Source organism: Panthera leo, chromosome E2, assembly GCF_018350215.1.
Source record: "Panthera leo isolate Ple1 chromosome E2, P.leo_Ple1_pat1.1, whole genome shotgun sequence".
NCBI classification, from domain to species: Eukaryota; Metazoa; Chordata; class Mammalia; order Carnivora; family Felidae; genus Panthera; species Panthera leo.
Genome location: NC_056693.1, coordinates 27,466,427 through 27,493,206, shown reverse-complemented (window position 1 = coordinate 27,493,206; position 26,780 = coordinate 27,466,427). Strand labels below are relative to the sequence as shown.

The 26,780-nt window shown below is 49.1% G+C and overlaps 1 protein-coding gene across 2 annotated transcripts in view; it reads left to right on the top strand.

The window, feature by feature from the left end:
- Positions 1 to 26,780, top strand: part of ZNF423 (zinc finger protein 423) — a 271,419-nt gene that overhangs the window by 142,732 nt on the left and 101,907 nt on the right. The window lies entirely within an intron of this gene.

The following is a 26,780-nucleotide window of genomic DNA, read 5'->3' as shown; positions in this document are numbered from 1 at the left end:
CATTTATCTTGTCTGTTCTACTCTTTTTTTTCTTCTTTCTTTTCTTTTTGAGATCGAACAAGAGCATGCGTGCATGAGCATGAACAGGGGAGGGACAGAGGGAGAGGGAGACAGAGAATCCCACGCAGGTTCCACGCCCAGAATGGAGCCCGACGCACGGCTCGATCCTACAACTGTGAGATCGTGACCTAAGCCAAAATCAAGAGTTGGACGCTTAACCGACCGAGCCACCCAGGCACCCCTTGTCTATTCTGTTTTTGATGGGCATCTTGGTCATTTTCATTTTGGAGTTGTTTCGGATAATGTGCTGCTATGGGCATTGTTGGTCTATGGGTTTTGGTGAACACGTGCATATGATTTTAATGGGAATGTTGGTAGTGGAATTGGTGGGTCATGGAATACGAGTAGGTTCACCTTCAGTAGATACAGGTAGTCGTATGAAATTATGCTCCCGCGGGCAATGTGAGAATTCTGCACAGCCGTGCCACCATCCACGTTCTCTGCAACAAGGACCGTTGTTGAGATGCTTCTTTAGTGAAGCTGTGCTCAGGGAGAGGATGCCGCAGCCATCCTAGCTAGCTGCAGCCTTGGTGAGCTCTGTGGGCGTGAGGATCCAGTGTCCCAGTGATTCAGGGTGGTTCCCCTGAAGACATTGGCCCTGACTGTGTGCGTGGCGGGGCTCTCCCAGTGGTGAGGGGACACCAGGAGCTGACGAAGGGCAGGTGAGGCCCTGGGAGTTCAGCCTGACAGGGAGATTGGTGGCTTTTTAATTTCTTCTCTTTGAAAGCCCCCTGCCGAAGTAGAAGAAGGAAACTAGCCTGTCAGTCACTGGCTGCTGAGAGCGCTTTCATGGGAATGTCAAGGAGGTAAAGATGAAGATATCTAAAAATGTTTGCCTTTGTAGCAGGTGTTAATGTGTGTGCCTGTTTGTAAGCACGAAGGGCGAGAGCCTGGCTAATTGGACCACAGTGATTTCAAAGGTGCTCCCCCCACCCTCCACCTTTCCTTCTGTGCTGAGCCCGGAAGCTGTGTGTCCTCAGGTGGAAGGTGAGGGGGGGGGTGCTTCTAACTAGAAGGTGGGCAGTGGAAAGGGGGGGGTTGAGGGGCATCTGGGCCTTTGTGTGAGCGGAGGGCCAGGCTCCGGAGAGAGGCAGTCCCATCTGGTGGCTGGACAGGGCCCCTCACCCGAGCCTGACTCTGCAGCGCTGCGAGCTGGCCTGGTTCCCAGGACATGTGGGGAGCAAGCAGCAAGGAGCTGTTGGTCTCCGAGCCTGGGAGTCCCAAGTGAGACGTTCACGCAACGAACAGTATCATCGTGCAGGACCACATGGGCTGGGGACCCCGATGCGAGACCTGCCTCTGGCGGGGCGGCACCTCCTCTTGCTCTAACCTGCCCTCCCCACCGGCTTGCCCTCCCCTGGCCTCATCACCCCCATCTATCAGAGAATACTGACTACTGAGCACCTACTGCGTGTCGAGTGCTGGGGCGGTGCCTCAGGTGGTAGAGGGAGCAGGGGACAGGGTCCCCATCCGCAGAGGCCTTACGGCACCCCGTGGGAGACCCCGCAGCACACGCATCACGCAGCGAAGGGGGGTCTCCTGGGCGAGAGCACTAGAGCAGCCACCATGCACTGAGCCACACCGTGTGGCAGGCACTCTGTGTAGGTATTCATCCTTCATCTCATAGAGGAGCTTTAATGACTTATCCGAATTCTTCCAGGCAGGAAGCAGCAGAACCAGGGTCTGAATACAGCTGGGCTCTCTCTGCTGTGTGTGGTTCCCTGCCAGGGTCTGTGGTGGGAGAGACCCAGCACTGCCCTTGGGTCCCCTACCCGCAGGGGAAGCTGAAGGCATCCAGGTGCAGGGAGGTTGATGAGAACTGAGAACAGAGACCAAGGACTGCTGGATCCAAAGAGGCCTGTCAGAATGGCCTGGGTGTCACAGGATGAAGAGGAGTTTTCTCCATGGCAGGCCTGTCCCTGGCAGAGGGAACAGCCTTGACAAGGAAGGACAGTCACCAGAGGACAAGGGCCTTGGAGGGCTCAGCAGAAGGAGGTCCTTGAAGGATGAGCTGTTGGACCCAGAAGGTGGAGAGCAGTGTCTGTGGGACGACTGTGGGGTGAACAAGGCTCAGAGGCAGAAGCAGAGGAGGGGGTTTGAGGGTTGGAGGAGCTCAACCTGGCTGGGATGGAGGCATCGCATGTGGTAGCATTGTGAGCAGTGAGGGTAGGGAGGTAGCTTGGGGCCAAGCCAGAGAGGGCCTTGAATGCCAAGTTAAGGGATCTGGGTTTAGACTTGACCCTGAGGGCCAGGGTCCAAGTCTGGGGGTCCGTTGGCTGATGTTTTATTGGGCTTCTCTTGGAAGACCAGAAGAGGTGGCAGCCAGGGCCCTGAATTCCCATGTGGCACAGCTGACGAGCTCGGCAGCAGCTGGGTTTGTGTGTTTCCAGGCACCATGGTCCCACCCATCTTTATTATATTTTAGGGTGCTTTGTTCATTTGTGTCCCCAGCCTCATCCCTGTGGGCACCTGAATGTGCAACATTGGGCTTAGGCACTAGGGAGCCATTGAAGGTTTTAGGGCAGAGAATGGCCTGGATGTCACTGAGTGCTTTAGGGAGATTAATCTGGCTGCAGTGTTGAGGAGGAAGAAGATGGAAGAGAAGAGAGACCCGCCTGGTCTGGTCCAGAGGTGAGGGGATGAGGCTGGGAGAAAAAAGAGGAAGGAGGTGAAGGAACTTCGATTTGGTCTGTGCTGTGGGCCTGGTTGGCCTTGGTGACTTGGGGAAGGTGCCAGAGGGCAACCGTGGGAAATATGAGTGGAAGAGTGGTAGGTACCAGAGCCCCAGCTGGGGCTGGCTGCGAAGTCCCGGTCAAAACTGTTGGGGCCCAGTGTCCCTGTGGACAGCTTCCCCTGCTAAATATCCCAAGGCCAGAGTGGATGCCTGGAGCTGGTGGGGATAAAAGCCCCCCTTCGTGGCACCAAGGGGACTTGGCGGGTAGAAGTCGCACTGTTCAGCTTGGCGGCCTTCTCATAAACTCGGGGCACTGGGGGGGGTCTGAGGCCGGCCTCCCCGGGGACCCTGACTATTGGAGACCTCCCCCTGGGGGGATGCTAAACGGCCTTTTTATAGCGGGGGGCCTCTTCGTGGCTTTGCAGCCTCCAGACCCTGGCAGTTATGATGACTCAGGGACACATCTCCTTGGAAACATTTTCCCGGCACCCTCTCCCGGCTGCTGCTGGCGAGGGAGTGATTTGGAGCTGATAGAAAGGCAAGGGTTTTTTGAAACCTTTTCAGCAGCAGGGTCCCCTTTGAAATCCCCCCCCCCTCCCCACAGGGAATGAGGCCCCCTTCACTGGGCTTCCTCCAGGTTTTGAAATGGTTTTAGACGCCCCCTCTCCCAGCAGGCACAACAAAAACTTGGAGCAGGCCACAGCCCTGTTCTGCGGCCTCCTGTAGAGACGACCTGGCCCAGCCCTGCTGCCCTTGCCCACCATCCACTGCCCCCACATCTGGAAGGGTGACCCCCCTCCCTGAAAATGGCTCTGTAGGAGGCCCCCCGCCTTGGGCTTCCTGTGGCCTGGCCCAAAGACAGGGGCCCTTTCCAGTGGCTGGGAAGGGAGGAGCGTCTTCCTCTGTAAGTTGAACATGTGTGCACAAAGCTTGCGTAGCCCTCCTGGGGCACCTGAGGCCTCAGACACCAAGGAAGCTGATTTGCCAGGGCAGGCCTGCCCTCTTCTCAACTGCCTGTGGGTGTCTCTCCTCTCGGTTCCTGCCGGGTGTGGCTGGATAAGGGGTCTGAGAACTTGTCCTTGAAATAACGAACTTGCTCTGACCCAGGTCGGCCCTAACGGAGTGACTCAGCCTCTAGGCCCTTTTGTCCTTATCCGGGGCATCATGGGTCCCTGTGGGAGGGTCAGCGCTGGGAAGGGACAGTCCTCAGGGAACCTTGACAGGAACATTCACCCTCTATGTCCTTGGAAAGTGGTTGTGGACCCTCTGGCAGGCAGCCAGGCCAGAGCCTGGGGCCCAGTGGGGCATTAGGCATTCTGGGGATGTTGTTTTCCTGGTCACATCAGCCCTGTTCCCTGGGTACCTCTGGAGGGGCTGAGCTTTGCTATCGAGGGGTGAAGAAATGGGACGGGGGTACATCTGGAAGATCAGCCTCTCCCACCTCCTGCTTAAGCCTTTAACATACCCCCCAACATGCTGGGCTGGGGTCCTTGTCTATCGTCCCCTCCCTAGCCCTTCCCCTTGCTGTGGCAGGATAAGCCCTGGTCCATCTGGAGTGTGTGTGTGGGGAGGGGGGGCGGGGGACTTCTGTCTTCTAAGTCTTTAAGAAGCATATCCTTGAAGACATATTGAAAAAGCCACCTTGCAGACCAGGTACTTACTCTTTCTGTGGCTGCTTGCATGCCCAGGACCCAAGTGAAGACCTGTGTTTAGGAGGTGAAGGAAGGTCTGGGGTGGAAATCAGTGTGTCGCCCTCACACCAGGGAAATACAAAACCTCTCAAATATAACTGAAGAGAAAAACATATGAAAAGGACGAGGAGAAGGGGTTCCTGTTCGCCGTGTACCGTGAACACATGTTGCTGAACAGGGCTGTGTTAGGCTCTTCCGTGGTGCTTTTGATCTGGTAATGCCAGACTTAAAACACCTGTCTAACCTTAATACGTGTTAAAAATGTCTTCCTTTCCCCACAGGAGATTACATTTCAAGTTCTGGAACTGTTCTGTCAGAATAGCAAGCCTATACGGACAGGTTATCATCCCATCCTTTTTAATTTTTAGCTTCGCACAATCCCCTTAGCAGCCCCTAAGGGTGAGAGGACTCAGTTTCCCTCACTTTGAACCTCAGTGGTTGGTTTAAGGAAGCTGTTGATCAAGCACTTTGGTTTACGAAGGACCCATCGCTTCTGGATTTTAAAATAGCTGAAATGTTTCGTTTTCATAGATTTCTTGCCTTTTTTTAAAAAAAAAATTTTTTTTTTTTAATGTTTTATTTATTTTTGGGACAGAGAGAGACAGAGCATGAACGGGGGAGGGGCAGAGAGAGAGGAAGACACAGAATCAGAAGCAGGCTCCAGGCTCTGAGCCATCAGCCCAGAGCCCGACGCGGGGCTCGAACTCACGGACTGCGAGATCGTGACCTGAGCTGAAGTCGGACGCTTAACCAACTGAGCCACCCAGGCGCCCCCCCCCCCTTTTTTTTTTAAAGACAGGGAAAGGCTCTTTAGGTGGGGCTTCCTCTGATAATAACCTCAGTTCAGTAAACATGATTGAGATCCTTGGGGGGTTTGGTGAGGAACCTCTCCTCTCATCCAGTTGGGGAGTTAATAACCCAAAAGGAAAAGTTCTATGTAATGTCACAAGTGTGAGATACGGAAACGCAAAGGACAAGTGTGTGCTGTTCAATCTGGGTATCCAGCAAAACTTCCTGGAGGAGGTGACACCTAAGAAGTTGGGAAGTAAGGGGAAAGGGGCATTCCAGACAGAGAAAACAGCATAGGCCAATCCACAGAGAAGAGATCCATGTGGTATGTTGGGAAATTGTAGACAATGCAGTGTTGTTTCAGGAAAAATCATGAGGTAGGAGGTGGGTGGATCATAGAAAAGATAGTGCAGTGGAGTCGGTGAGAGACGATGAAGGCGTTGGTTAGGAGGGTGTGGTTCGAGAAACATTTAAGAGGCAAAGCTAGCAGGATTGGGCAAATTTGAATGGCTATGGGAAGGGGAGAAGTTCGGACTGACTTTAAGTTCTCAAGGGATCAGGTTTTGGGTGGCAGGTAGAAGATGAGACTGTGCCTGGGGAATAGCTAGCTGCTGTGGGACTGGCAAAGAAGATGGCCCCAATAACGATCGTAGAGGTGAGGCTTACTGAGTACCAGGTCCAGCTAACAATATCTACACCTGCTATCACACCCACCCCTACAGCTGAGGAGGGGGCACTGCTGTCTCTCCCCTTTTTTACATGGGGGATTCAGGGGACTTGTCTGTTGTCAGTAAGTTGCAGAGGGGGGATTTGAACACAGGCAGTGTGATTCCAGGGCCTGGAATCCTCTGAACTCCTATACCTGAATGTTCATCACACTTGGTGGGCTCAAGTTCATGCGTTATGTGACCTTGCACGAGAGGCTCACAGGTGATCTGTGGGCTGCCGTCTGGCCGGCAGTTGGCCACGTGGGCCGAGGGCTCACGAAAGAGGCCTGGGCTGGAGAAGGGATCTGGAAGCATCAGCATATCTGCTGAAGGCAGCTGGGAGGAGCGTGGCGTCATTGACGCCAAGATGGCACAGTGCTTCTGGGCAGCAGTGCGAAAAGCCACAGAGAGGCTGAAGAGGGTCTGCTGGACCGTCCTGGGCAAGAGCAGGGTCAATGGAATCAGATGGAGGAATGAGTTACGGGGACAGGGGAGACCAGCAGTGTAGCCTCGACTTGCCAGGCTCCAGGCTCGGAAGGGAGGGTGAGAAGCAGGAGCTAGAGGGATCCGAGGATCCCAGGAAGCTTTTGCATTCATTTTTAAGAGGGAGAGACCAGAGTACGTTTCTAGGCTAACGGGAGAGCACCACCGGGGAGAGGAGGAGGAAGGATGGAGAGGAGATACCAATGCAGCCAGGCCAGGGACCAGGGCGCGGGCACCATCTTGTGTGGACCAGCCCGCAAGCACGGCCTTCTCTTCTTGCTCTCCGTTGCCATGGGCTTGGTGGCCTGTATTGTTGGGTGGACTTTACTGAATGCCCTTTATGGTCATTTGGCTGTGTGGGAGCAGCTGATACATGAGCAATTTCCCTTCCATCTGATTTTGGCTGAGACTTACTGAAGCGATGGCAGAAAACAAGTGTCCCCGTGGCCAGTGTGGCCCCAGGGCTTGGCCTCCTCTGCCCTGAGCTCCCAGTAGGTGCTAGAGCCTCACACTGGACCCCCTTCGTCATGTGTCTCTGGGGCCCAGTAGGGAGGGAGTGGGAGACCTCCTCTTCTGACTGTAGACCCCTCTCCTGAGGGAGTCGGGGTGGCCCTCGCTGGCTGATCAGCCTGTTCTGGTTTCCAGCTCATCTGCCTGGGGAAGGGGTGTGGGGAGATGGGAAGTGGTTCCACGAAGGTACACAGTGTACTGTGAGCCTGACTCGGAGTGAGAACCCGAAGTCACTGATGGCAGCATTTGCTAAACAAAAACTCCTTTTGGAAGTTATTGATTTTAGTTTATCCAGTCGATCTGTATTAAGCACCAACTGTTTGCTCAATCTGCTGTAGCTGTGAATAATAATGAGAGACAGAGTACGCAGGTGGGAGCATGCACACACACTCAGAGTATAGAACTCTACGGTCAATCAGTGGTTAAGAGAACTCCCAGCTCATAGCTAACGGTTATCTGCCTCTGTATGCTTCAGCTGCTTGTCTATAAAATAACCACATCCTAATGATATGCAGTAGTTTAGACAGGACTCATTCAGTGACAAGTCAGACCCAGCTCATACTGACTAACACATAAAAAAGAGAATTTTTGGCTCATGTAACTGACAAGTCCCAGGATACCTTGGGTGAGAGCCTTCAGGCATGGCTGGATCCAGGGGTTGCAATAAAGTCATCACCAGTCTCTCTGTCTCTCAGCTCTGCTTCCTCTTTGTTGCCTTCATCCCCTGGTGCATGATGACAGCCAGCAGCTCCTGGTCCAGCAGTCCCAGCAGAGAGGGGCATGTGCTTCCTCATCAGCAGAAAAGGTCTCAGGCGGGACCAAGGCTGACTGCCTCCTGAGGGTCATGAAGCTGCCCATGAACTAATTGCTGTAGCCAGGGAGAGGGGGTAGTTGATCGTTCAGGCTAGCCCCACCTGCCCTTCCTGGGCGCTGGGGTGGGTCAGTGTCAGCCCCCTGAGCCCCAAGAATGGGAGCAGGGAGGGTATTCTTGAAAAGAAAGGAGGTATCTATTTCTACAAGAAGGGGACGGCACAAAAAGAAAGGGTCACAACCCCTACTTTTGGGGGACTTTTTGGAGGATTAAATGAGTTAAAATATATGAAAAGTGCCTGGCACACTCCCTGGCACATGTAGGTTCTCAGTAAGTGGTAACTATTAACATTAATATTATTGATATTATTAGTAGTCCCTGTGGCAGGGACTCATTAAAGATAATGCTCAAGATAATGAAGATCATACTAGAGCCCTTGTTTAGAAAGGATAAACAGCCACTCTGTGGCCATGCTAAGCCTACATCCTAGGTGCTGGCCCATGGCAGCTCAGAGGATGCTGCTGAGGGCTTCCTGGAAGAGGAAGACTGGTTCTCTGCCTTTGTCAAGCTCTAAGGGGCTGTGCCTGCAGGATAGATCCCAAAGGAGTAGCTCCAGTCGGAATGATTTATTCATTTACTCCTTCATTCATTCAGCCCTTTTTTTCTTGCTTGAGCTCCATCTGCATGCTATGCACTAAGCATGGATGTCACAGCAAGCAAAACAAAGTCCTGTGGTCCTGGAGCTAGTGGGGAGCAGATGGGTGTTAAAGAAGCAAACAGATAAGAAATCCTGGCTATTTCAAGTTGTAATAGGTTCCATGAGGAACATAGGGAGAGTCGTGGTGTGCGTGGGAGCCGGGTAAAAACACCCGGTTGGCGGTAGCCTGGCTAGGAGGTGACTTCTGAGCTGCGAGCTGAGTGCTTAGAGAGCGTTGGCTCCTGTCAGAGGTGTGATAGTCCGTTGGCCTACACGCTGGGGCCCGCTGGTCTGCCTGTCTGTCCCCTAGAGGAAGGGGAGATTTTAAGGGGTTAGGACCACGTCATGGGGAGAGGAGCCCCCAGTGCCTCTTAGAGGCCCCTTCTTGGATACGCCATCAGACTCCCTCCAGCCTGGAACAGCACCTGGAGACTCAAACGTTCTTTCTTTTGGCCTCTTTCTGGATTTTGTGTGGGCCGCACACAGAGGGTCACTTTGCCAGCAGGAGCCCATAAACCCAGCAGCTGGGGGCCCTTCCGAGCTAACTTCTGCCTCCCCTGCCCCTAAGGCATTGCCCGGCCTGTGGTGTCTATGGTCCCTGGCATCCCTTTGCTTGCCCTCTGACCTCTCTCCTACAGTCTTTCTTTTACAACTCCCTGTGCCCACCCTGCCAGATGCCTGTGTCCTATCCCTCCCTCACTGGGTTTCCAGATTTTGCAAATAAAAACACAGAATGGCTTGTTAAATTTGAATTCCAAATAGAGAACATGTAATTTTTTAGTCCAAGTGTGGCTCCAGTATTGCATGGGGCATACTTTTACTAAAAAATTATTTGTTGTTTATTTGACATTTAAATGTGACTGGCCATACCTCATTTTACGTGGCAACCCTATTCCTTCCCCACACTCCCCATGCTTCAAGCGCGTTAGCTTGGGGAACATGGTGCTCCCACCCACCTTCTCTTCTTTTAAAGCTCTTCATGGTTCTTTCTTCATCCTTTAAAGAGTTTTTAACTTAAAAAGTTAAACTTTTCCTTTTGAGTTAATTGTAGATTGATGTGGAGATTCACAGAGAGATCTCCTGTACCTTCTACCCAGTTTCCCCCAAGGGTAATAGTTTGCAAAAGGAGAGTCTGTATCACAACCAGGATATTGAGATAGATGCATTCAGGCTACAGAGGGTTCCCATCACCACCGACACCTTCATGCTGCCTTTTTATAGCCATAGCCACTTCTGTTCTGCCCCAGCCCCTTCCTCAGCCCCTGGAAACCACTAATCTGTTCCCCGTTTCTGTAGTTTTGACATTGCAAGACTGTTATAGGAATGGAATTGTACATAAGTTTTCATTACCTTTGGGATAAATGCCCAGGCATGCAGGTGCTGGTCTATAGCACTTGCATGTTTGACTTTTTAAAAGTATTTCATTTTAACTAATTAATTAATTAAATTTAAATTTTTTATTAAAACAATTTTTTTAAATTTTTTTTAATGTTTATTTATTTTTGAGACAGAGAGAGACAGAGCATGAACGGGGGAGGGGCAGAGAGAGAGGGAGACACAGAATCAGAAGCAGGCTCCAGGCTCCGAGCCATCAGCCCAGAGCGCGATGCGGGGCTCGAACTCACGGACTGCGAGATCGTGACCTGAGCTGAAGTCGGACGCTTAACCGACTGAGCCACCCAGGCGCCCCTTAAAAAAAATTTTTTTTTTTGAGAAAGCAAGAGAGCCTGTGCAGTGGGGGGCAGGGGGGGGCAGAGAGAGAGAGAGAGAGAGAGAGAGGGGGAGGGGGAGGGGGAGGGAGGGAGGGAGGGGGAGAGAGCGAATCTTAAGCAGGCTCCATGCTCAGCACAGAACCCAATGCAGGGCTTGATCTCATGACCCTGAGATCATGACTTGAGCTGAAATCAAGAGTCAGATGCTCAACTGACTGAGCCACCCAGATGCCCTGCATGTTTGACTTTTAAAGAAACTGCCAAACTGTTTCCTAGGGTGGCTGTGCTATTTTACATTCCTATCAGCAACCTACGAGACATCCAGTTTCTCTTCATCCTTGCCAGCATTTGGTTCGGCATTATTTTATATTTTAGCCAATCTGATAGATTTGTAGTGGTATCTTATTGTGGTTTTAATTTACATCTCCCTAATGGCTAATGATGTTGAACTTCTTTTCATGGGCTTATTTGCCATTTGTTTATCCTTTTTGATGAAATGCTTCTTCATATATTTTGCCTATTTTCTAATTGGACTGTTTGCTTTTTTACTGTTAAGTTTTGAGAGTACGTTATATATTCTAGATACTAGTCCTTTGTTGGTTACATGGTTTGCAAATACTTCCTCTCAGTCTGAGGCTTGTCTTTTCATCTTCTTGACAGACTTCTTGACAGAGTATTTTGCAGGGTAAAAGATTAAAATTTGGTAAAGTGTTAGTTTATCATTTTTTCCTTATATGGCTCATGCCTTTGGTGCCCAGTTTAAGAACTCTTTGCCTAACCCTAGATCCCAAAGATATTTTGCCTATTTTTTTCCAAAAAACTTTTATAATTTTACATTTCGCATTTAAGTCTAAGATCTGTTTTGAGTTCGTGTTTACATAAGCTGTGAGTCTTGGGTTGAGCTTCTTCTCCTCCTCCTCCTCTTCCTACTCCCCACCCTCCAAATGTCCAACTGCTCTTGCATCATTTGTTAAAAAGGCATATTGTGTGGGATCTATTTCTGGGTTCCATTGATCTATGTGTCTATCCCTCTGTCATATGACATAGTCTTGATTACTGTAGCTATATAAGTTTTAAACTCAGATAGACTGAGTCCTTCTATTTTATCATCCCTTTTCAAAATTGTTTAGGTATCCTAGGTCCTTTGTCTTTCCACATAAATTTTAGAATAATCTTATCTACACATGCAAAAACTCTTGCTATAATTTTAAAAAGAATTGTGTAAACCTGCATATTGATTTGGGGAGAATTGACATCTACTATGTTGAGGGTTTCAATCCATGAACATGGTATATCTCTCAATGTACTTAGATCTTCTTTAGTTTCTTTTATTGCTCTTTTGTAGCTTATAACATGCTAGTCCTGTCCATATTTTGATAGATTTACATCTAAATATTTCTTTTTTTTAGTGATTATAAATGGGATTTCATTTTTAATATTGGTGTCCTAGTATATAGAAATATAGTTAGCTTTTGAATGTTGATTTTTGTACTGTTTGACTTTGCTCAACTCAGTTGTAGAAGTTTTTTTTTTTAATTTTTGTAGATTCCATGGAATTTTCTATATAGACAATCCAGTCATCTGCAAATAAAGGCAGTTTTATTTCTGTCTATGTTCCTTTTATTTCCTTTTCTTGTTTTTGCTCTGGTTAGAACTTCCAGAATTGTGCAGAATAAGAGTGGTGATAGTGGATATCCTTATCTTGTTTCTGAATTTAGGGAGAAAACATTCAGTCTTTTATCATTAGGTGTAATAGTAGATGCAGGTTTTTTGTAGATAACTCTGTCAAGTTGAGGAACTACCCCTCTATTTCTTTCTTTTTTTTTTTTTTTTAAGAGGTTTTATCATGGATGGGTTTTGGATTTTATCAAATAAATCCATGTTTTTTTAAAAAACTGAATCTATTTATATGATAATGTGATTTTTCTTCTTCTGTTAATATAGTGGATTATATTGATTTTTGAATATTGAGGTAGTCTTGCATCCTTGATATACACCCCAATTGGCCATAGTGTACAATTCTTTTTAAATATTGCTCAATTCTCTTTGCTAATATTTCATTAAATGTATATATTTTTGCCTGTATTTGTAAGGGTCATTGGCCTGCAGTTTTGTTTTGACCTATCTGACTGATTTTCATATTGGGCAATATTAACTTGATAAAATAAGTTTGAGAAGTGGTTCTTCTATAGTTTGAAAGAAATTATGTATAATTGGTGTTTATTCTTATTGAAACATTTGTTAGAATACTCCAGTAAAATAACCTGGGTTTGGAGAATTCCTTTTAGGGAGTTTTTAATTATGAATTTTATTTCCTTGATAGTTTTAGGACTGTTCAAATTGTGTATTTCATGTTGGTTGAGTTGTAAGAGGCTGTGTTTTGCAAGGAATTGGTTTGTTTCATGTAATTTGTCAAATTTATGTGTGCATAGTTTTCACAGCAATATTCTCTTTTTATTCTTTTGATGTCTGTAGGGTCTATAGTGATATCCTCAGGTTCGTTTCTGATATTGGGAACTTCCGCCTTCCCACTTTTTTTCTCTGTCAGTCTTATTAGAGATTTGTCCATTTTATTGATCTCTTCAAAGAACCAACTTAAAAATTTTTTGTTATGTTTATTTATTTATTTGTTTGTTTATTTATAGAGAGACAGTAAGAGGGGAAGGGGCAGAGAGAGAGAGGGAGAGAGATCAAACAGTCTCCACACTCAGCACAGAGCCTGATGCAGGGCTCGATCCCATGATTGCAAGATCATGACCTGAGCCGAAATCAAGAGTTGAATGCTTAACTTAATGAGCCACCCAAGCACCCCTCAAAGAACCAACTTTTAAAAATGGATTTTCAGTATTGGTTTTCTGTTTTCAATTTAATGATCTGCTCTTATCTTTATTTTTTTCCTCCTCTCTGCTTGCTTTGGGTTATCTTGCTGCTGTTTTTCTGAGTCTTTGAGGTGGAAGCTTAATGACTGATTTGAAACTTTTTTCTTTTTTTAAAAAAATTTTTATAATGTTTATCTTTGAGAGAGAGAGAGAGAGAGAGTGAGAGAGAGAGAGAGCGTGCGCGCGTGAGTGGGGGAGGGGCAGAGAGAGAGGGAGACACAGAATCTGAAACAGGTTCCAGGCTCTGAGCTGTCAGCACAGAGCCCGATGTGGGGTTTGAACTCACAAACTGAGATCGTGACCTGAGTCGAAGTTGGATGCTTAACCGACTGAGCCACCCAGGCGCCCCTTGAAACTTTTTGCTAATGTATATAGTTAGTGTTATAAATTTTCCTCTTAGCATTGATTTAGCTGTGTTCCACAAGTTTTGATATGCTGTAGTTTTATTTTCATTTAGTTCATTATATTTTATAAAATGTTTCCTTTGTGCTTCATCTTTGACTCATTGTTTAGAAGTGCTTTGTTTAGTTTTCAAGTGTTTGGAGGTTTTTCTCTTTTTTTTTTTGTTAATAACTAGTTTGATTCCATTGTGATTGGAAGAAGCACCGTGTATGACTTCAAATGTCAATTCTTTTAAATTTGCTGAGATTTGTTTTATGACACATGATATGGCCCATATTGGTATATGTTCTCCAGGCATTTGAAAAGAATGTATATTCTGCTCTTTTGGGGTGATATGTTCAATCAACGTCAAGTAGACTTTGTTGGTTGATGGTGTTGTTGAATTCTTCTAAGTCCCTGCTGATTTTCTCTCTAATTGATTTATCAATCATTGAGAGAAAGGTGTTAAAATGTTCTACTATAATTGTGGATGTGTCTGTTTCTTCTTTCAGTTCTATTAGCTTTTGCTTCATATATTTCGCAGCTCTATTGTTTGGTGCCTACACATTTAAGATTGCTATGTCTTCTTGGTTGATCAACTTCTTTCTTGTCTATTTCATAATTTTTTTCTCTAAAGCCTGCTTTATCTAATATTACACCTTCTGCTTTCTTTTGATTAATGTTTGCAAGATATATCTTATTTTATACTTTTACTTTTAATATGCCAATGTGGTTACATTTTAAGTGAATTTCTTATAGAGAGAATATAGGTGGATCATTCTCCCTTGCCTTCACCACTCCATTCTGCCAATCTCTGTCTTTTAATTTGTATTTAGACCATTTATATTGAATGTAACTGATATGTTAGGGCTTAAGTCTGCCATTCTGTATTTTGTTTTCTGTTGGTTCTGTTTTTTTTTTTTTTATTTCTGTTTTCTTTTCCCTAACTTTCTGTGGGTTACTCGAACATTTCTAAGAATTTCATTTTGGTTTATCTGTATTGTTTCTCTTTGTACAGCTTTTAAAGTGATTATTTAGATATTACATTAAATATACATTTCAAAATCTTCTGGTGTCATCATTTTACCAGTTTGAGTGAAGTGTAGAAACCTTACCTTCCTTTATTCTCCCTCATTTATAAAATCTAATTGTTTTAAATATGTCATATATATATAAAGTTTATTTATTTTGGGGGGGAGGAAGGGAGGGAGAATGCACAATTGTGGAAGGGACAGAGAGAGAGAGAGAGAGAGAGAGAGAGAGGGAGAGAGAGAATTCCATGCAGGCTCTACAGTTAGCATGGAGCCCAGTGTGGGCCTGAATCCACAACTGTGAGATCATGACCTGAGCTGAAATCAAGAGTCAGTAGCTTAACTAAGTGAGCCACCTTAGGTGCCCCAACTTTTATACATATTTAGAACCACATCAGTGTGAAATTTTTGTATCAACCATCAAACAATTTAGAAAACGCAGAGGGGTAGAAAAACTATTGTATTTACCGTATTTTCTTTTTTTTCTTCTTAATCTTCTAAGATTCCTTCTTTTATCATTTTCTTTCTGTTTAGAGACGTTCCTTTGATCATTCTTTTAGGGTAGGTCTTCTGGTGACAAATTCTCTTTGTCTTTTTCATCCAAGGATGTTGATTTCCCCTTCATTCCTGAGGGATATTTTCACTGGATATAGGTTCTAGGTTGCCATTTCTTTTCTTTCATACTTCTTGTGCCACTTTCTTCTGGTCTCCTTGGTTTCTGAGGGGAAATCCACTGCCATTTGAATTAGTTTTTCACTCTGGTAAGGTGCCATTTTTCTCCCACTGCTCTCAAAATTTTTCTTTTGCCTTTTATTTTTTAGAACTTTTCTAGCCTGTCCTTTTTCTCCTGTCTTTCCAGGACTCTGATCACGTGAATGTTAAAGTCTCACCAACCCCGGAGGCACTGTTCTTCTTAACCTGTTTTTTCTCTTTTGTTCAGATTAAGTCATTTTTATTGTTGTATCTTCCAGTGCACTGATTCTTTCCACCATCTTTTTCTTTCTGCTGTTGAGCCCATCATTGCTTAGTTTTAAAGTTTTGTTTACTTTTTTATTTCTAGAAGTTCCATTTAGAGCTTTTTTATATCTTTTATTTCTTTGCTGAGGTTTTCTCTTTTTCCATTTGTTAAACATGTGTCCATAACGGTTGAAGTATTTTATGATGGCTCCTTTAGAGTCCTTGACAGATAATTCTGACATCTCTGTCACCTTGGGCTTGGCATGAGTGGATTGTCTTTTTGCATTCAGTTTGAGATCTTTCTGGTTCTTGGTGGGATGGATGATTTTTGATTGAAGTGGAAAGAGTTCTAGTTTTGTCTTCCTACCACATCTCCACTGATATCTCTCTGACTGGTAAGAGGAGTGTCTTGTTCCTGTTCCCCACATGGCTTCCACTGACACTGGGCAGATGAGTAGGGACGCCTTGCTACTACTGGGTGTGGGTGGGAGGCCACCTCCCCAGATGGTCTCTCCTGACACCTTGGGGAGAGCTATGTTATTGCCCAGTAAGTTGAAGGTCCTCACTCCCTACTGGGCTTTCTCTGACACCATTTCCACATGGAGTAGGGAGCGGGTATTGGGTGCCTTGTTATAGCCTTGGGAACATGGAAGTCTGGGTGCCCCATTCAGCCTCTGCTGGAACGAGGGGGCACAGCATTTTCTCTGGGGTTTGGCTTGAGCAAAGCTGCTATTGTCTCAAAGTCTTCTGTCTTGTCAGGCTGTCTCTTTTCTTGTCCTTTGGCTGAAGAGAGCAGGCTTTCCTTGGGGCTTTTAAAATCTCACCTGTTAGCTTTTCCTGGTTTCCAGCATCTTCAGCTCCAATCTGAGCTGTATGAGGCAAAAGGAAAACCCAGGGTCTGTACTGCCATGTCATTTCTTGAGTCCCAAGGTCCCTGGCCATTCCGCCGTTTTCTCTCCACTTTTCAGAATCTTCTTATGTTTCTTTCATCTATAATGTCCATGGTTTTTAGTTGTACTTAGCTAGAGGCATAGGGAAAATTATGCCCAGGGGAGAAATCTGTAAGCTGAATGGGTGTCTAAGGGGTCTCAGGGACTTGGAGTTGCTTTATTCCCCAGCAACTTCTATACTATTTGGGTCCAAGGGCTTGTGGGGATATTGGAGCTTAGACTTGTAGTCCAGACCTGGGTCAGGACCATTCTGAGGACCCTCCTCCTTCCCTCCCCTCCTCTTCTTTGCAAGGGGAGAGAACAGTGGCTCTGTGAGACCCTGACTCACCCGTTGGTGACATCAACCAAGCCTGGCAATGTAAAAGTTGATACTAACGATGCCTTGTCCCTGCTTCTAGCCTTGCTTTTTGTTTTCTCCCCTCCAGTGATCCTTCTCACTCTGGATTTATCCTCATAGGGGCTGATGATGTCAACAAGCCAGGGTGGGGCCCTACCTGACATATCAGCTAGGGGTACTGTGAGTAGTATTGATTCTTCAGTGTGAAGGAGGGACACAGCGGTCTGGTGCTGGAGAGGTCGGCTGGAAGAATGATGTCAAATCAGTGTACTGAAGGCCAGAAGCTGGCATGGGAATTGGGAGGGGGCAGACCAAGATTTGACTGGCCATCAGGTTGTCTCATCCCTTCAGAGGAGGACAGCTCTTGCACAAACCCCACTTTTCCCACGTGGGGATTCTGGGTCCCCTCCCTCATTGCCACGGGCAGGGTCTCGGGAAACTGTAGTGGAATCGTAACACTTGGATGGATATTGGAAAGTGGTGGTGTCTCTGGGATAAGGAGGTAAATAAAAACATGACAGATTGTTTTCAAAGCATCAAATGCAAATTGTCAACACAAACATGTTTCTGGACCTAACAGCTAAATGTGTGAATTAATTACGGACCTCTTAGGATGCAGAATTATTCTTTCTTTCAGTGACTGAAATAGCCCTGCTGCCCAAGCCTTCCTCTCTGGGAAGCAGATTTCATGGGCTGCTCTTTTAAAGTTTTAGGGGCTGGTGGAAATGCAAGAAACCATAGTACAAACCTGGTTTCCCTGCAGCCACTTCGGTTTTGATAATCTGTACCCACAGTCTCGGTTAGGGTTGGATTCCTACCAAATGCTAACACATACTGTAAAAGACCTGTAGTTTTAGGGGGAAAAATGTTTCCATTGGTAACATCTGTCATTGATTCTGAGGTTGAGGTCAAGGTCCACGCAGGCCCAGTTTATCTTGCTATGTCCACAGACTCGGAGTTCTGTGGCCTGTTCACTACACGTAGGGCTGCAGTGAGCCACGAAAGGCACCTTTCACATGTATGCGAGCCGCAGAAGCACTTCACCTGGTGAGCTTTTCATGAAAGATTTCTAATAAGGGGTATCCTCCTTAAAAACCCACACACAGATATGCACACACACCCCCCTCAGCTGTAGCCTACACGAAGAGCTTCAACTATCTCAGCATGTGCCTTGAAGATTTGTTTTACAAAAAAAAAAAAAAAAAAAAAAAAAAAAAAAAAAAAAAAAAAAAAAAAAAATTAGCATCTCAGTGTAAAACATTTTGGGACTTTTATCTGCAGAATCAGGATCCACATCCGGTTTCAGATACCTGCCTCTGTCTCCTGCTCCTGGGGCAGTTCAGCTCTGTCTTCCGGTCACCTCTTGGCAGCCTGCACCCACTGCAGGCCTCCGCTGCCTGGGCCCTGCTCGGGTTCGAACGGTGCTAGCAGAATTTGCGCAATCTCTGCTTGTCTGCTTAGGGGCTTGGGGAATCTTGACTCTGGGATGGCGGGAGCATTGCTCCTCCAAATAGATGAACAGATGAATAAAAAGGTAGTTAGAGCATATTCCTCACCCTTTTCTTACCTGGAAGCCTCTGGACCACCCGGCACATTTAACTCATCAGGAAGCTGAGGCTCAGAGAGGGGCAGACACTTGCCCAATGTCACACAGATGGCCAAAAGCTGGGGTGAGTGCAGACCAGACCGGTGCACACTCAAGTTCCATCTCCCCTCATTACTCCACTCACTCAACACATGAGTGAGAATTCCTAGGGGAGGGGCCTGGAAGTCTGTAGTCGACAAGGAGCATCTCTCCAACCCCCCCGGGATTTGTATCCTCAGAGAAGTCTGGGGAGTTCTGGTCTACACTGCCTCTGCTGGTGGTGGGCCCAGGAGCCTGGCAGGAATCTTGGAGCTGGGCCTTTGGGAGCCTGTGGCCTGTGGCCCCAGGGCCGGGGCTCTGTCTGAAACCCTGCAGTCTGCTGGCACGGGGAGAGAAGAGGGGGCTGTTGAGGGCACCGGGGGGCCTATAAATCAACCTGTGTCAGGACCCTCGGTAGCAAGTCGATATTTAGCGGCCATGTGCCCATAGCACTGGGCGGTTTGTTAAAATACTGAAATGTTCCTAACCATCTGGCAAGAGTTTCTGCCATGAGTCCCCTGCCCACAGATACTCTCCCTGTGTCTGGACCCCTCCTCTGGATCCAGTGCAGAAGAAGGTAACTCCTGGTCCATCAGGGGCCACCAGGTGACACCAGGAATGACGCAGTTTGGTGGGGCCCCTGTGCACCAGCTGTCAATACATTTTGCACATCGGCTCTGCTTGCGACTATATATTTTACCCCTTCTCTTTCCCTCCGCCCCGCAGCAAGCAGTTACGGGATTCTAGCCACGTGCTTGACATGATGCCACCCCTTCCCCCTCAGCCAGCTTCTCTCGGTCCGGTCTCATTTCTTCCTGATTACCCCATGGACTCAGGCTCCTTCTGTGCCTGTCCCCCCACCATGACCCCCCTTGACGTGGTGGTGTTGAGTGTTACCCATGCTCTCAAAGAGGGCCTTATGTTGCTCTATTCTGCCCCCCGAATGAAGGGACTTTCTCTAGGAAGTGTTACTCACATTTAACTATTTGTAATTTTCATTCTGTTTACAACTTGGGTAAAAGCTGCTTGGTTTCCCCCACCATTTTCATAGCTGCTGTGACAATCATGCCAGTGTCCTGGCACCCAACCCCTGGCTGTGACGGCAGCCCTCCCCTCCCCCGCTCAGACCCCATTCGGCCCCTGCTCACATTCCTCACGGTCGGTAATGACACCGGCTCCACATTCTGCCAGTGTTTTCTCTGATCTATTCCATCACTGGGTGGAGGCTGAGGAAACACCTTTCGGGAGAATCCGCTCCTCGTGGTTTTGGCGTGAGGCAGCTTTGGAGGTTTTGTTATTAGCGTATCTCTGCTTTGCTTCACAGCCAGGTGGGCTTGTGTGAAGCAGTGAGCTAAAAACTGACACTTTTCGGTCAATTCTGAGTTTGGTTTCTGCAGCCTATCAGCGGCCCCTCCCCCCAGCGGCCACCCTGGCCCTACAGGAACCCTATTTTGCAGGATATGATATATGGCAATTTATTAACGAGTGTGTGTCTGCAGGAAGGCACTTGGCCCCAGCTCCCAGCTTCCAGGCTTGGTGCTGAGCAGAGGGCTTCACTTATTTAAAAATCTCATCCTTGTCCCGAGGGAGGGTCTGTGGTCCCTTCCCTTTGGTGGTCCCACCACCTTCCTGGGGTGAGCCAGTGGGTCTGTTCTTTCCTGGTCCATGAGGGTCTGCTCTGGGACCAGGAAGGAGTGGGGGCAGGCTCAGTTCTGTTTTAGGAGGGCGAACGGAATTCCCTCTTTGTTAGGAATGGTGTCTAGGGGGATCTTGCTGTTACTCTGCAGAAGCTCAGAAGGGGTCAGAGCTGGAAGCTTCTGGACCACCTGATGCATTTAGCTCATCAGGAAGCTGAGGCTCAGAGAGGGGCAGACGTCTACTTGCCCAACATCACACAGATGGCCAAGAGCTGGGGTGAATGCAAACCAGACTGGTGTCCACTCAAGTTCCATCTCCCCTCATTACTCTTCTCACTCATTTAACACATGAAGCCCCCCCAGCTGGCCCCTGGAGTGAGACTTTCCAAGGGAGGGACCTGGAAGTCTGTAGTCGATGAAGAGCATCCCCTAGGATTTGTATCGCCAGAGAAGTTGGAGGAATTCTGGTCTATACTGCCTCTACTGGTGGTGGGTCCAGGAGCCTGGCAGGAACCTTGGAGCTGGGCCTCTGTGGCCTGTGGCCCTGGGGCCAGGGCTGTGTCTGGAACCTTCCAATCTGCTGGCACAGGAGAAAAGGGGGCTGTTGAGGGACTGAAGGGGGGCGGGCATAAATCAAGCCAGGCAACATCCAGGGTAAACATAATAATTTTTCAGAAACATTTAATAATACTTTCTCCCTGCTTTCATTCGTGTGGTTTTGTTTTGCTTTACCTTCATTGTTCTTTCCTACTCTGATTTTATCGTCCCAGGAACTGGTGACAAGGACAAGCAGGGAAGCTGGTGGATAGTGGTGGGGAGAGGCTCCTACTTTACGCAGACCACTTAGTGCAGTGGTCATGGGCACCTAGGAATCGGGTGGATGCCCTGTGTTCACCGGTGGTGGTGCTCAGACATAGGGGAGTGGCTACACGGTGTTCTGAGGCTTGAGGATGGCGGGATAAAGTCAAATTGCAGGGTCAGAGGGCTGCTGACTAAGAGCATGTGTCCTTCAAAGCAGCTGAACCCCTGCAGAAATCCAGGATGCTCCTTGCATGGATGCAGAGATGGAGTGAGCCTTGGGAGCCTCAGGACACCTCCTGAGGTGTCACGGGCATTCACTATTGATGGAAGCTAGAAAAGAGGCCAGTAGATCACTGGTTCTGAGTGCAATCTGAGCACCCTGGCATCCCATGCAGGTTCCCCTAGGCTACCTGGATGGTGGGGGGAGGCCCAGAAGGTGGGACATGGGGACTGAGAACAGCCCTGTAGTGTTCTCCTGTGTAAGTTGGTGTTTGTGTGAGACTTCACTGGGAAAGGCAGAAGACGCTGCCCCGGTCCCCTCTGTCCTCACACTTTGCCCTGTTGTTAGGGTTAGAACTGTAGGTCAGGCCTGGCCTGGTGGGAGGTTCTGGGCAGTCTCTAGACCTCTGTGAATCTTGGGCTCATCTTCTAGATGGAGCGGATGCTCTGTCCCAGGTCGCTGGCAGATCTGATGAGATGTCACTGGCGACGGATCAGTGTTTTGGGTCTGGGTTAAGGGTCAGTGGTGAGGGGCCTGAGGACCCAGTCATTGGGTTGCCAACGGCGGCCTTGTTTCCTGCCTGCCTGTGTGTATTCTCTGACCTGCTTTTTGTTACTTACCCTCTGCCAAAATTCAGGAGATTTTCTTGCAGCTCCGACATCAGTATGAGAAAACCCAAGGGCCTTTAGTCTCAAGTGGGTTTCTTGCTATCAAAAGCTGCTTCCTGCATTAGGGTGCAAGCCTTGGAGATTTCTGGCACCCCCATGCCCTTGCCCATCACTGGGCCCCCTCTAGCCCTCCCCCTGTTCCTGGAAGGCCTTAGAAGTAGGTCCACATTGGGATGACTTGGAAGATGAGGAAGGATGGAGGCTGGAAATTTTCTTACTTTTTTGTATAAATTATTCAGTGATGATTCCTCTGGATAATTGCTCATCCTTTCTTTCTATGTCCACACTGGCCTGGCGCTCTCAAACAGGGAGGGAAGACCAGCTATGTAATTTGTGCAAAACGAAAATGCAGGGCCCCTTGTTAGAAAATTAAGAATTTCAAGATGTTGGGGCACCTGGGTGGCTCAGTCGGTTAAGCGTCTGACTCTTGATTTTAGCTCCGGTCATGATCTCATGGTTCATGAGTTCAAGCCCCGCATCGGGCTCTGTGCTGATAGCTGGGAGCCTGCTTGGATTTCTCTGTCTCGCTCTCTCTCTGCTCCTCCCTGCTCATGCTGTCTCTCTCAAAAATAAAAATAAACATTAAAAAAAAAAAAGAATTTTAAGACAGCAATAGCAGGATACAAACCAAGCGTGGGCCCTTCTAAATTCAGGCCCTCGTGCTACCACACTGGTCATATGCTCATGAAACCAGCACTGGAGGGGCAAGATGCTTTATGTGGCAGGAACCCCATAGGACTCAGGCTTACAGGGTATGGCTGTGCAGGTTGTAGACTGCACAATTGTAGGGGACACCATGCACATTGTGGTCTACAGGGCAGCCTTGCCAGAGAGGTCACTACAGCCAGCCCCTGGCAGTGGCAGTCATCCAGAACTTTGAGACAGAGAGGCCACTTGGCAATGGGCAGTGTCCTCATGTCCCCATTCCTCCCTCTGGCCAGGGTTCTGGAACCTCCCCCTTCCATCCTCCCTTTCTCCTTGGCATTTCAGGGACACGTTTCTCTGCGAAGCTGAGGTGCCCGGGCTCCGTGCGGGCGCTGCTGGGGAAGCTTCCGCTCCTCGGTGCTCATCGCCTGCCGGCGGCTCCGCTGTTAACCTTTGGGGTTTGCTCATAAAATAGAAACTCTCTTTGTAGGTCAGTTTGTCAGTAATTTTGGCAGCCGCGGGGCCACCGAGGGAATGAGGCTTGGTTCCCACTTGTCTCTCGTGCTCGGTTTGGAGACTTTTGCGGAGCCCTTCCCCGGGAGGAACGCTCACCCCTGCCGGAAACGAGAGACGGTTTTCTCTGACCTGGTTTTGAATCGGCAGGAGCAATTCCTGTATGCTGGAAATGTACGGCCGCTGAGAAGGAATTTGGTCCAAACCCAGCCTGAGGAGCCTTCTGCTTGGGGCCTGGTTTTCCTGCGCAGGTGGCACTTGGGTGGGGCTGCTGGGTTTTGCCTCTGCTTCCATGTTAGGTGAAAGGGAAGGTCCAGCTGAAACTGGCACCCACCTGAGCCTTGCTGGGTTTGCCACGGTCTGGGGACCTGGGTCCTGGCCTGCCAGCTGACCTGGCTGGTCCTGCACGAGTGCTCCTGACCTCCATCTCCCATCCAACCCTGGGCTGCTGCGCTTCTGGGCATCTAGCCTTGTGACTCGCCCAGTGCGCAGCTCCATACCCCATGCCGGAGGGGAGGGAAAAAGATGAGCAGGTCCTCATCAGACCCTCCCAGTGGGACTGGGGGTGAGGGTGGTTGGCTGATGTGCAGGCAGCGGGATTGGTGGTCAGAGGGAACAGTGATCAAGGGGTACTGAAACAGGCATTCTGGAGAAGTCAGGGAGGGCTTCCTGGCAGAGGCAGTGATGAACTGGACTCTAGCCCTTCCCTCTGTTATTTTTGGAGCCTCTAGGGAGTCAGATTGAAAACAGAGCACCTCTATTCCAGGACAGAAAGCTGGGAAAACCTATGCAGAGATAAAATTATGGCTGGAAATTTCATCCCACCCAAACAATAATTAAACACCAACTGTGTGTAAGACCCACTACCAGGAACAGAGCTGATTGAGAGCGAGCACAAGACTTCATGGCCAGAGCTGAAGTTTGTGGAATGAGAACTTTAGATTAGCCAGAGAGGTAGGTTGAGTGTCAGGGGAGGGGATGCCAAGGAGGGAGAGGAGAGCAGGCTAGGGCCTAGAGGAGCTCTCAGGAGCCTCAAGGAGCAAGACTCTGGCTCCTGCCTCCTCCAAGTAGGCAGGCAGGCTGGGAGGATGTTCTCCAGCTGCTTCTGTGATCCTGGTCATCTTTAGGTCCAAAGCCCGAGGGTGGACCCACAGGGCAGCAGGTCCAGACACAAGCCTGGAGCATTCCTAGCCAGGGACTCAGAAGCCCTCTCACAGCTGCCCTGGACAGGCTCCTGTATTGCTGATGTTTGTAGATAGTGTTGCCTTTTGAGGCTGTGGGTTAGGGTCTTTATGGGGAAAGGATACAGCCTGGGAAACAGAAAGCCTGGATTCCAGCCTGTCCTTCCCCATGTGCTTGTCGACCTTGAGCAAATCATTTCACCTTCCATCACTCACTCCAACTATAACATGGCTGGATGGGAGCAAGTGGGCGTATCACCATGTTAACCAGGTTTCCTCCTATACGTCTTTACCGAGATTGGACCCGTTGACGATTCCTGTGGGGATCACAGGGTACTTACCTGTGTGCCAGGCCTTGGTCCAAGCACTTTGCATTGACTGTCCTACTTAATTCTCACACCAACTCCCCTATTCTCCCATTTTATGGATGGGGAAATTGAGGAACACAGAGGCAGAGCAGTCTGCCCAAAGTCACATAGCCAGCAGGAGTCAGAGCCAGGGGTAGAGCCTGCGCAGTGTGGCTCTGGGCCCCATGCACTCAACCTCCACACCAACTTGCCCCCACGTGGTCATGGAGCCCCCGTATTCATGAAGCATCTCTCCAGAGGGTGCAGTGTTCCCTGGAACACACTTTCCACCTGACTTTCATGGGTGTTTTTGGCTGCCAGGTCTGGACCATTAAACTCTTGAGGGAGTCTCAAACGGGATTTTACTCCAATCTCCAGATTCCCACCAATGTAAGATCCTATCGCATTGCATAGATTAATATCCCCCCATTTTCTTCTTTCTTCTTTTCTTTATAAATACCATAGCAGAGAAATTGGCTGGTGACGTGTCCACCCAAGAACCCCCTCGCCAAGGCAGCTGAGTATTAAGGGGGAAATTCGTGAAATGAAGTTTGGAAGCCGCCGGCCGGCCGGAGCCCCTTCTGAGCGATGATGATTTATTTCGGCAATGTGGTAGTCATTAGTATCTTTGGTGTCGGAGCCCGAGCGCTCGGGCCTGGGTCTGTGGCCGAGGGAGCCTTCGGGGCCATTACGAGCTAATGGCTCAGTGTGGGCAAAGGAGGCCTGCAGTCAATCTCGCTGCTGGCGGGTAATAAACGTCGGCCGGCTCCCTTCCTGCTCCCCATGAGGGGGGGGGGGGGGGGCGGCTCGTGACTGCCTGCTGGGCCTCTGACCAGCCTGGCCTTGTCTCCACTGCCCTGGGGCTTCTCACCACTTCCCCGCCATCGGGAGAACTGGGGCTAAGTTGTTGCCCAAAATTTCCTCCATCTGACCCAGATTTTAGAAGCCTGAGGTTGGTTTAGGGGCTGTGGGTCCTGCTGGCTTGGCTTTTGGGTGTCTTCTTGTAGGGTTTCATGAACTCAGCATGTCCCCATGGAGGGGACTTGCATGACACAGGGGCAGGGCAAGAGCCGCCCCAGGTGAGGGGTCTTTGCTGCCTCCACAACTGGGGATGATCGGTCCGCCTTGCCCCCAGTAGACTGAGGCTGAACTTGGATTCCATAAGGGCGCAGAAGTATGTCTGTGTAAGTACGTATGTATGTGATCGGCACTTTCATGCATGTGTACCCACCTAACAAGCACCAGCATCCACAAACAGCCCATTTCCCTGCCCCCTGCAGCTGCCTCATGCTCCCTTCCAGCCAGCACCCCGCAAAGGGCAGCCACGCTCTGACCTCTACCGCCAGATTAGTCTGCCCTGCTTCTGAGTGTCGAATAACGAAATGTTCCAGTCTGTCGCCTTTGTGTCTGGCTTCTCTAGCTCAGTGTTAATGTTCACGAGGTACATCTCCTCTGTGGACTAGTGGTTTGTTACTTTTTATCGCCGAGTTGTATGCTCCTGCATGGGCACCGTCCACTTTGCTGTGTGTCCTTCCACTGCCGGTTGTTCCGTCGTTCCTGACTTGGGGCTGTTGTGAATGGCGCTTTGAAGGGCATCCGCGGAAGGGTCTCACCCGTGACCCACGGCGGGGGGGGGGGGGGATGGTCTCACCCGCGAAGGGCATGTCACCCACGGCGAGGGGTGGGAGGGGTCTCACCCGTGACCCACGGCGAGGGGGGGGTCCTCACTCTCGGAGAGGAGGGGTCTCACCCTCGTGGGGGGGTCTTCTGTGGTCGTGCGTGCCCATGCCTTTGCTTGATCATCCGGAGAGGAATTGTTGGCTCAGCGGGTAGGGATTTGTTCAGCTTGAGGCCGTACAGCCAGACAGTTCTTCCGGGTGGTTGTACTGACCTGCCTGCGGTGCCCTGCCACCTCACGGCCTCACGTCCCACTCCTCCTGCATGCCCTGCTCTAGCCACGTGATCTGTTTCTTGTTGAACATCCTGAGGTGTTTGCCCAGCCATGCCTTCTGTGTGTGGAACATTCTTTTTCCAGCTCTCACTCAGCTGCCTTTTTCCATTCGTGTGTCACCCCTGGCTGGGCTGACGACCCCCACCCCGACCTCGGCACTCTTTCCTCTTTCTGTTTTATTGCCTTCATAGCGCTTCTCGGCCTCTGCTGCCATCTCCTTACTCACTTGTTTTGTGTCGTGTTTGCCTTTCCCATCAGAGCGGACCAGGGACCTTGTCTCTCCCGTCCTGGCCAGCACACCCAGTGCCTCGACCGGAGCCAGGCATTTAGTGGGTTTCGGGGATGAGAAGAATGAACGGACCGGAGCTTTGCAAGCCCAAATGTCCATCTATCCATCTTAGCCACATCCCTGCCAGGAAAATGAGGTCAGGATCACTGTCTTCATCTAACAGGTGAAGGCAGTGAGGCCTGAACGAGAGTTGAGCCCAGACCGGGACCCCTGACTCCAGGCATGACCCCCGCAT